Source organism: Euprymna scolopes, chromosome 33 (assembly GCF_053919585.1).
Source record: "Euprymna scolopes isolate OS-2025 chromosome 33, ASM5391958v1, whole genome shotgun sequence".
NCBI lineage: Eukaryota > Metazoa > Mollusca > Cephalopoda > Sepiida > Sepiolidae > Euprymna > Euprymna scolopes.
The window spans coordinates 15096214-15108164 of NC_136514.1; the positions used below are offsets into that span (position 1 = coordinate 15096214).

Genomic DNA, 11951 nt, shown 5'->3' on the forward strand with positions numbered 1-11951 from the left:
TTACTAATTTGCCACCCCCATGAGAGCAAGTGAAACAAGAGATCGATTTTTAATTTGGAGAAAATCCAGCTCCCCAAAAATGGACTACCCTGGTATAGGACAAAAACTAAAATTGCCTCAGTCTAGAAGTATCTACTTTTCTAACCGAGGATAGACAAGATTAATTGGTAGTATCAGAACATGTAACGTGTTATTTATGCAATATACTTTTTCCGGTGATCCCTACTAAAAAAGCATTTTGTGATCTATTATTTATTACGTCACCTTTGAAAAGCATTATTTATGGAAAATTCAAGAAAAAATGTTAAACAATCAAATAGTAAAAAAAAAAAGAAAAAAGAAAAAAAGAAAAAAAGAAAGAAAGAAAAGTGCAACTGCACTATAATAGCCAAAGCCAAAATTTTTAATATTGAATTTGAAGGCAAACCAATGGTTTCTACTTGATTGTCATATAACAGTAATGAATATGTCCAAAAATTACGAAAAACGATCAGGTAGAAAAAAATTAATGAAGAAAACATTCTTGACGAAAATTAGCGAAAATATGGTTAAAAAAAGGAAAGAAAAAAAAACGGAGAGTTCCAAAGGTAGGTAAATAGTGTGTAACTATTGCCAATTTTGTAATAAATTATGCGTTTTGTCTTGTTTTTAGCATAACTGAGTTACTTCCCTTGTTATTATGTCAAGTTTTTCCAAAGAAATATGGCGACATTTTTTTTTTTTTTACGAAAACTTAAGTTTTGGGGGTTTTTTTTTAACGAAAGCTTAAGTTTTTTTGTTTGTTTTTTTTTTTTACAATTTTTATGTAATTGCCGTCTCGAAAATAGCAATAAATCCGAAAAATTACGAAATTTGGTTAAGTAGATATTTTTTGGCATTCCGGCATTTTTTTTTTTTTTTTTTTACAGTGATCACCACTTATCAAGACCCGGAAGCCACTCAGGGATAAGGGTTATTGCAAGTACATTACGTTAGTGTGGATATATTCCCATATTCCTCCGAGACATTTCATTGCTGCAATGCTGCATTACTTCCCCTGTTTTCTAGACAGTGATAGATTATTTGGCGTCCCCGACGAAACATTTTCCACCAGATATTTTAACTGAAGAAATTTATCACATTCTGAGACAAATTATTATTATTATTATTATTATTATTATTATTATTATTATTATTTGTAGTAGTAGTAGTAGTTGTTGTTGTTTGGCGTAAAAATGATATATTTTCTGTAAAACAATATGTTTATTTACTTTTAAGAATATTCCACATAAAAAAAGTTAATAATTACAAGAAATAAATATTATACATTTATTGAAAAAAAAAATTGTTTATATTGTTCCACTTATTTTCATATAAAATATTAATAATAAAAAATATTTTAATATTACGTAATACATAATATCTGTTGGAAGATGTTTCGTCGCGGATGCCGAATCATCTATCACCGTCTAGAAAACAGGGGAGGTAATGCAACAATGAAATGTCTCCGGGAATATGTTGGAATGCCGAATTTTTTTATACGGAAAATTTGATACTTGTAAGGGTCGACACATCAATTTTTTTAAAAATATATCGTTTAAAGCAAAAATTTAATTGTCATGTCGAAAAATAGTAATTTATCTAAAAATTACGAAAATTCGCCGAGTAAGAAGTTATTTATAGTTAAAAGTAATTTTTACGGAAAATTGAGTAAAATTGCATTTTTCTTAGACGTTATAAAGAAGACTGGAGAGGGGACATAACTCGGAACGAATATTTTAGATAACTTGTTCAGGCGTGTAATATTTGTTGTCTATAGTGATAGACTTTTTTTTTTTTTTACTAAAAACACGGTACTTTTACAGTTTAATGAAGACATTAAAAAATGAAAATATTGAAAAAAGTTATATTGTACATACTCGTTATGGAATGAAGTTCTCGAAAAAAAAATCTTTCGCTTAATTTGATCAAATAGTTCTTTTTTTTTTTTTTTTTAAATAATTTGTTTTAATAAAATGCTGTCGCTTTTGGGCCGTACGTGACACTAAAATATACATACTTGTTTTTTTTTGCTAGGAATTTGGCTAGGACCTTGGTTAGCATCTGTCTCGTCTAAAAATGGTATAATGATCTCGTGTTTTTTTTTTTTTTTTTGTATATATCTTCACACTCAGTCGGAAAAGTCGCCATCAATTCTTACAGTAATATATATATATATATATATATATATATATATATATATATATATATATATATATATATAATATATATATATATATATATATATATTATATATTGTGGAAAATTTCTCCACTGAAAGGTAAAGGTTAACAAGGATTTTGCAACAATGGTTTGTTGCGACCTGTGACTAGGTAAAAATTGTAGAACCTTGTCGGTCTGGTAATAAGGGTAACGATTCAATTTCCTTCAACTCCAATCCCAAACTGAAATCACAACCAAAATTCAGTTCACTCCATCCCTCTTATAATCCAGTTAGCCAATCAAATAAGTTAAATGTAACATCTACCAATATAAAAAGAGGCATCGCCCACACAAAAGGTTTTTGTTGCCACTCTTCCTGAGAGTCGCAGGTAAGTGCTTCAAGTTTTCTCAACACCCTCCCACTCAACAGAAAACAAAATCAATTGTTATTGATTTTGTAAAGCCTTCTCAATATACATATTCCTCATTCTTGATCCCCAGAGCAGTGGTGACAAACCCAATCCTTTTCATCTGGCGAAGCTGCACTGATCCCAACGCATCTAAAATGGAACCAGTTATCACATTGATCACAGCAGATCATGGCCGATCCGTCATCAGGTTTATTACATCCGGGACAAATCCAAACCTGCTCACTCTCCTGTACTAAAGTGGGTTCCTCAAAACTGGTTTCTGACCAAGAAATTCCTTCTATGGACTCCCAGTCATCATAACTAGGTTCCGGACCATCCTCTTGTGGTTCATATTCCGCATGTAGTTCTAGCGGATATAGATGTTTAAGAGAATATGTTCTCACACTCCCATCACCCCGTCGTATCTGTGCCGACCGTACCATACCATCGTCTCCCGGAAACAATTCTTCTACTCTCCCCAATGCCCAGAAGGGTCGAGACTTGTTTGGAAGTTTTATCGTCACAATATCTCCAGGTCGTACCTTATTAGATATAGTTGGATAACGATCTTGTTTACGTTCTCGAAGAGAGAGTAAGTAATCCTCGTTCCATATCCGTTTAAACTCCTTGAGCAGCTCATCCCGGTTCTTCAAAGATTCCAACAATATCTGTCTGGACGGCAGTTCCCCTCCATTAATTGGTTGAATCTCCATTCTAAGAAGAAGTCCAGGGTTTTGATCTGGGCGCAGGAAGTGATTGGGCGTAATTACCTCCAATCCAGAGTCATTCGAACTCACATAGGTTAAGGTCTATTGTTCACTGCACGTTGGACATCTGAAATGGCTGTCCACAGCTCAGATTGACTGTAAATAGACCTTCCAACAGTTTTATAGAGGCATTCCTTTAATATTTTAATCATGCGTTCCCAAACTCCTCCATACCAAGCCGAATGAAGAGGGATCTTAACATGCTTTATATTATACTGCCCAAATTTTTCATCAAATTCGGAAGAAGTTAGGGCCTGATTTAGTAAACTAACTCCAGCAAGAAATGACTTTGCATTGTCACTATATATGTGAGAAGGCAAGCCCCACATGTTTGAAAACCTGATGAAGGCCAGTATAAATGTGTGCACTGTCATGTCCTCAACCAGTTCTAAATGCACCGCTCTGATTTCCAAGCACGTAAATATGAGAATGTAAACCTTAGATTGAAGATTTTGGTTTTGAACCCACAGGTGTCCCGTATAATCTATCCCTGTATGTAAGAATGGCCTTACCAGATTTACTCTATGTTTAGGCAGGTCTGTCATCTTAGGATACGGAAAATGTATCGAGTTGATTTTCTGACAAATAAAGCAGTCCTTCAATATTCCCTTCACAGCCTGTCTGCCTTGAGGTATCCAAAATCCTGACATCCTGATTCTACTAAGTGTAGCCGGCACACCCAAGTGTTTAGCCCTGTCATGCTGATCCTTCACAATTAGATTAGTCAAGGGATGATTCTTCCCGAGCAATACAGGGTTTAAAACCTCATATTGTAGAGTAAAATTTTTTTTGATCCTGCCTCTGGAGTGGACGACACCAGACTTGTCCAGAAATAGGTTTAACTGACTCACAAGGTTCGGAATGGGTTTATCATGAGGTGCACGTAAGAACTTCAATTCAAGGGGAAATGCCTGTTGTTGCATTGTCTTGAACAAGTAGTCAGCAGCAGCCTGTTTATAGTCCAGTTCCTTGCCTCTTGCTTTGGATATAAATTCGAAGACTCTGGAGACCACACGTAGAAGTTTGTTAAAACACGAAAATCTGTCAAAGGCGACGATAGGCTGAGACCAGTTCTCATTACAGGTGTAGAACAGGTTCGTACAAACTATTTGCTGGTTGTCTGCACTAAGACAATCCAAAGTACTATCAGGCCAACAGATAGTTCCATCAGACAACCAGTTTGGTCCAGCACTCCAAAAAGAGAAATTTTCCTTAAATTTAGCTGCTGTCAGTCCCCTAGTCATTAGGTCCGCAGGGTTCTGATTGGAAGGCACATATTTATACCTGATAGCAAGGTTGTAATTTGCAAGTATCACTTCTTCCATCTGTGTCACATCCTTGAGGCGATTCTTCGTGAAAATGTTTTTATGGCTCGTCTGCTTGGACATCAGCCAAGTGAGTACAATTTGGGCATCTACAGCCAAATACAAACTTCCAAATTTCGTTCCTTGATAGGCTCTCAAGATATTACTAAGACATTTAATTGCCAAAAAAACTGCTAATAGTTCCAGCGTTGGCAAGGTTTTAGCTTTTAATGGTGCCACCTTTGCTTTAGCAAAAATCAGAGAAGATATACCTCCCTGAACTGCATATACAGAAAACCCATATGCCTTTTTTGAGGCATCTGTGAATATGTACAAATCCGCAACAGTATCGCTATCAAGTACCTGTCTTCTAAACGATAACGAATGAAGTACCGACAAATCACTAGCTAGTAATCTCCACCTTTCCTGCATTTCCTTTGGAATGGGATCATCCCAATCAATATTAGCCTTCCACATTTCTCCCACCAATATGCGACTTTGAATGGTGACTGGGAGACATAAAGACAATGGGTCAAATACACTGGATGCGGCTGATAGTATTTGACGTTTTGTTGCTAAGTTGGGGTCACAAGTTCGCTGGACTAGGCTGATGGAGTCCGACTCTGGGTCATATCTGTAACCCAGAACCTTTTCCCATGGACAACTGTGAGTTGTCAAAGTCTCATCCTTCCTCATCAATTCCTGTAGCTTTGGGCAATTGGTGTTACATGATCGAAGATCAAATCCTCCTTTTTCAATCTTTCCTTTATTTCATGATATAGTTTTCTCAACACACCTTCCGAATTATTCGTACTGACCAGATTGTCAACATAAAAATTTGAATTCAAAAGTTTGGTGCAATCATCAACTGGAAATCTCGATGCATGATACTTCAATATGCAGTTCAATATAAAAGGGCTTGCGTTAAAGCCGAAGATGATGGTCGTATAACGGTAACATACCAGACGATCATCCCGTTTTAGAAAGAAGCAAAACTTATTTCTACCAGACTCCTTTGATAATCTAATCATCAGAAATGCCTTCCTGATGTCGCCCAATAATGTATATCTATTAGTCCGAAAGAGTAGAGTTAGATTTAACATGTTTCCGGTTAAATTTACCCCTGGGTATGCAGCCTCGTTTAAGGATACTCCTCCCTTGACCTTCAATGAACAGTTGAAGACTGGTCGCATTTTAGTAGTTGCTATGCTCTCGGATTTAAAGACTGGTCGATGAGGGATCCAAACATGTTTATGGAACTGTTTAGGTGAACAATGAAAGGGTTCTATTATGCCCTCTGCCTCTTGTTCGGCAAAAACCTCTAAATATTCATCATAGAGGCCCTTCATTTCCAGAGTGTGTACCACCCTATCTAACACCTTGAGGGCTACTTGGTGATTAGAGCGCACCTGAGCTGATTTATCAGTGTGCCACGGTAACTGCACCCAGTACCGTCCCTCCTTAAACTCTATATTTCTCATAAACTCCTCTACCTTCTGGGCATCATAGTCGGACAAGGTATCATTTTCTGATAGCCCCAAAGACTCCACACTGTAAATCCACTCCAATACACTCCACACTGTAAATCCACTCCAATATACTTTCTACAGTACTGTCCTCAAAAGTTTCTTTATAGGGGTCCGAATAAGAAGAACACACGTCAAGAACACTATTAACAATGGAGGTCGGACACTTAACAGTTCTCATGACTTCTCCATAAACTGGAACCTTGTGTTGGATCGTTTTAATTTGATGAGGAAACATGAAATTCCTGGGATCCCCAAAAGGTATCACTCCTCGTTGGGAAAGCCAAGCTTTCCCATTCATACATTTTATCATTTGTAGGGGTTCCATAAATTGTAACAGGTCTACCCCTATTAACCCTTCCAAAGTTATATTGGCATTTCTTCCTAAATCTGTATCCAGGGTGTAATCCAATTTCGTAAGGTTCTCGACCACAATTGGCAAATGCTCCACTGTATGAATGATGTCTAATTCCTTGTCAATAAGGATAGGTAGCTGTCGCTTTACCTCTGGCGTCAACTCCACTGTTGTGGTAAGTCGCTGAAAATTGCAGGTTTTCCTTCCTAGAAACGTCACAATCTCAAGGTTTACCTCTGAGACAGATCTTGGGTCACAAGCCAGATCCTGCAAAATTCTTCCACTAAAGTACGAATTTTGACTGCCCGTGTCTATCAAACATCGCAGCTTCACAGCTTTGTCCCCTCTTTGTAGTACGATGGTAGTAATCGGCAAAATACACTGCTGCTCACCCAAACCGGTATTGATACATTCATTTGTTGATGTATACGGCATAGGGCACATGATTGTGGTATGGTCCTGGGCTGAACATCGCTCACAATTGCCCTTAGGGCTTTTTTTACAGGGACACGAATCACTGAAATGATTGTTAGTTGTGCACCTATAACATAGTCCGAGTTCTCGACAACGACGCCATCTTTGAGGAAATGTATGGTATTCTTCACAAACTTGAGTGGAATGACCATCCCTCAAACAAAGGTTGCAGGTGGTATGCCTCTCCTGGATATGGAAGTTCTCCAATGTTGGTGTTGTTGTCTCCGGTTTTCTGTCTGGATGAATGTATCTACGAGAGCTACCATAATCCAAATCTCTCTGGTTTGCTTCAGGGAGTGCAGCCTTCCAGGATTTTAAGATCCTGATGCCCGTATCTAAAATAGAAGTTAAAGATGGATGCGGTGCCCCTACAGACCTCACTAATTCTTCCTTAAGACGGTTGGGCAGTCTTTGGAACAGTATATGAGCCGCTAATGCCCCTGAATTTCTTTCCATAAATCTATATCCCAACATAGAGTCCAACTCCAACAACTCGTATTCCTGAGAGTCGCAGGTAAGTGCTTCAAGTTTTCTCAACAATATAAATGTGAGATATATATCCCATCTCGGTTTTGCCCTTGGCCGAATGAAAGAAAGCGATCAGAAAATCACAACAGGCTCACCTTTAAACTTCAACATAAATTTTATTAAAGTAAAAAGATCTAATTGCAAAAAATGTACCATCTTTAGCATTCTGTGGAACAGAGCTGGTAACACTCGTATCGGTAGTAGTTCGTGTTTATCTTCGCGTTTGCAGGATTCAAGTCTCCACGCTGTTGGAAGAATAGTTGCAGCAAGTCGATGTGTTGAAGTGATGCCTTCCAAGGATGAATACTTTGAGTCTGGCAGTCATCATGGAGTTCACTGTAAAAAACGCCCGAATGGCGGACAAGTGGCAGGTCAAAATGTAGACATCATCTAGAAAAAACATTGATAAGTGATGATGTAAGTCAGTCCAATCGTAGAGCACAACAGTGTGCGAAGAATATAATATTTCGACCGACATAAGGGCATTAGTGTTTGCAAATGATAATAACATTTTGCCCTACGTTAGGGTATTAATACGTTTCAAAGACACAAAAGGTTTTTGAGGCTCCATGCCTCGAATAAGGAGATGAGTTTTCCATGTCAATTCGACCTGTTGTCTTAAAGAAAAGCTGACGCCGCCCGAAACAGAAAAATAGCGCCAAAATACAACTCGGCGGTTAATAACAACGATCAATCTGATTGGTCCAAACAAAATCCTGGGCGATCAAATCGACCAATGAGGTGCCTGCTTATTTCTGCAGAATTTCTTACTAAAAAGCTAATTGTAGATGTTCTAATTGATCAAATTTCGTAATTTTTGGATATATTGCTATTTTCGACATGACAATTACATAATATTGTTTTGGCTTTAAAAATTACCGCTGCGCTGCAGTCTAAGCATAAACAAACAAAAAAAAATTTAAATAAAAAATTGTTAATGTCACTAAATAGGGTTTGTGGGTGATATGAGAAAATAAGTGTGTGTGTGTGTGTGTCATTAAACATGTTTATTATCGTAAACATATTACATGAGGAGTCATTTCGAGTGAACAGTTAATTTATTTGGTAATGTCCAAGATCAGTGCTCGGAAAAATCAAGCAACCAGAAGTGGATACGGTTGATTATGGAACGAGACGGAGTCACGGAGTCAAGACACGAAAAACGAAACCATATATTTATTTAAAAAAAAATACTTTAGTTTTAATATGTTTCGCTCCATAATCAACCGTCTCTACTTCCGGTAGCTTGATTTTTCCAAGCACTGATCTTGGATATTACCTATATAATTATATAATTAAGTAAAACTTTATAATATATAATTCATACAATTAAATAATGAGAATAGTCGTAAAACAAGTGTTAAACTAAATTATTTTTATTTTTTTAATAAAATATTTCTTTTATTATTTGATAAAGCAAGAAGTTTGTTTTGTTTTGTTTAAAAGTCATTTTTTTCTTTTCTTTTGTGATAACACAGGAAGTAAAACATTTTTATATATATATATATATATATATATATATATATATATATATATATATATATATATATATATATATATATATATATATATGGTTTCGTTTTCGTGTCTTGGCTCCGTGACTCCGCTCTGTTCCATAATCAACTGTATCCACTTTCGGTAGCTTGATTTTTTTCCGAGCACTGATCTTGGACATTATCGTTTTTATTATCTTCAAGTTCCGTCATCCGATATTTAGAAAGGTTTTGCCCAGGCCTGTCATCTGCAACACTAAACGATTTTTTTTTTTAATTATATTTAAAAATAAGCAAATGAACATAAGAACAAAAAAAAATGGGCTAGCCATTTATTTTTGTTCTTATGTTCATTTAAAAAATGCAATTAAAAAAAAAATCTTTTCATTTTGCAGATGGCTCTTTGGACAAAGCCTTTTAAGTAACAGAACTTGAAGATAACCGATTTTTTAAAATAAATTCATAATAGCAACGAAGAAAAATAAATAAATCCAAAAATAAAAAAATAAATTAATAAGATTTTTTTATGATAGTAAACAATGTCTACTAAACATTATGAAAACATTATATGATCAAAATATGTGATATCAAATATTTATATATAAACAAAAGCAATGACCAATTGTGGAATTTAAATTTATTTAAACTACACGGATTTAAATGTTATCTATTATATCAAATTAAAAAATTCAAATTTAAAAAATATGTCCATGTAACAAACAAACAAAAAATAAATAAATAAAATTGCCAAATAGTAAAAAATCAAACTCAATTTTTTTTAACCTTTGACTTTTTATTAAATGTTAAAACGAAATAAAATGTGACTCCAATTATTTTTAAAGGCTTTCAAATATGCAAAATAAAGATTTTTTTTAAATATCTAATGAAAAAAATCCATGATTTAAAAAAAATATGATTCCAAAAATATGCCTTTTAAAATATATGTTAAGTAGGGCTTGTACTACAAGCCACAGAGGTATGAAAAAGTTATAAAAAAAACAAATATATAACAAATAAATGCAATCAAAGGCAAGATAAGTTACTTTCCTACCTAACTGAATAAGTTTTAATGTTTTCATTTAATGTAAAATGTTTATTTGGTTCGAAAAACAAGTAGTGTTGAGCGCTACATGAGAAAAAAAATGGTCGCGATGTCTTTTTACATCTTTGAAGTTTTGACAATGATTTACAATAAAAAAATAAAGCAAAATGGTGGTAGAAACCAACCGAATAAATGTTATTGAAAAAGACAAGAAAATCCTGAAAAAAAAAAAATTTTAATTAAAATGATCAAAACAATTAGAATGATAAAAAATAATTTTAACAAGTGGAAAAAATATCAATGAAAAATCAATTAAATTTCAATGAAAACTCAATTAAAAAAGTGTAAAAGATCAACTCGTAAAAACCATAAAAAATGAGGTTAAAATAATGAAAATATTTGATTTGTCGATTCAAATGAGGTGATGATGTGTTAGAAACCTAAAAAATAAAAGATATATTTATGAAATTTTTGAAATAAAATTCTCAAAAAACATTTTTCTTTTTGTCTGAATTTATTGACATTATTTATTTATGAAAGGTCGTTCTATTTAATGTCGATATTTCTAGACGCCACCACCACCGGACTTAGTAACAGTAACAGAATGAGAATTTTTTTTGTTTTTGTTTTTTTTACAAAGGGTCGATTTCACTGAAAGTTTCAGAAAAAAAAAATATGTTTAAAAAATTATATTCAGGTTTTCTAATAGAGCTTTTCAGTTGATTTCGGAGATGTGTTTCTGCACACCCAATCGGTAGTCTGCCAATACAGTCACCAATCTGAATCCCTTTGTTCTCCAGTTTCCTCAAAATCAATTCAGAAATTTCCTCCACGCGTTTACCTTTTGTCTCGATGAAGCGGAGAAACGACTTCTCTATCTTTACTTCATTTTCGTCAATTTTTATGTAGCGCAACATCTCATTCATCTAGTCTTTGTGAGATTAGGGGTGTTATCAAAAATCATACAAAAATACTTGCTTTACTTGATCTGATCGATGATTTTCTTTCTCACCTGCTTTGCCAAAATACTCACAAATTCATTTTCTTTTCCAGGTTAACTTTTACCAAATGTTCATAGAACACAGGGTCATACTTGGCCAATAATTTTACCAATTCTAAAAGATTCCTTTTGGGTTTTTTTTATCTCTTTCATCATCATGAATGTCTTCCCGGTGACCTCGTAGTGCCAGATTCTGCTTGGTAAGAAACCTGATGATATTCAGCAATCTAGCTAGGATTTCCCGCCACTTCTTAGTTTCCTTTTTCAGTAAGATTTTGCTCTACTTTATCAATTAACTTTCCTTCAGCAAGTCGGATATCTAGCAGTTGAGGAACGGCCGAGCGTGAAATGTACTAGCTTCGCGTTCATATACTTTTTGATTTAATTTCCACCAATTCATAAAACCTATATCAGCAGAAAAACTCGACAGTCCAGTTGAAAACAGTCTCAGCAGAAGCAAAATAAGGCTTCTCTGGAAGGACAATACACCATCCGTGTTAGCAAACTTTTCTCACCGTTCCACAAAGCCTGATAGAACCAGTTTTTTGTTAGCTTTCTAACGTCGTCTTTTGTTTTCGTTTCTGGTCATGCCATTTCCTTGAATTCATGATCAAGGTGCAGCACAGCAGCAGATTCTTGCCGGACAAGCATAGCCCGAATTTCGTGGTTACTCGCAACATCTGTAAAATCGGTTGCAATATATGTTTTCGCGCCAATTAATGATTGCCTTTCCGATTCTTCAAACTTCACGCGCATCATCATTGACAATTTTTGATGCATCAACGTTGTCAGTGTCAACTTCCGAAGTAAGAGTATCAACGTTAGCAATATCAACTTCAGTCTCAGCATAATTTTCACCTTTCGTTTCCAT

The 11951-nt window shown here is 35.0% G+C and overlaps 1 long non-coding RNA gene across 1 annotated transcript; it reads left to right on the forward strand.

Moving 5' to 3' along the window:
* Positions 1-2281: 2281 nt before the first annotated feature.
* LOC145258154 (uncharacterized) lies at positions 2282-10575 on the forward strand. The gene is made up of 2 exons (XR_013864056.1): positions 2282-2570; positions 7532-10575. It is a non-coding gene; the product is annotated as an uncharacterized LOC145258154 (long non-coding RNA).
* The last annotated feature ends 1376 nt before the right edge of the window (positions 10576-11951 follow it).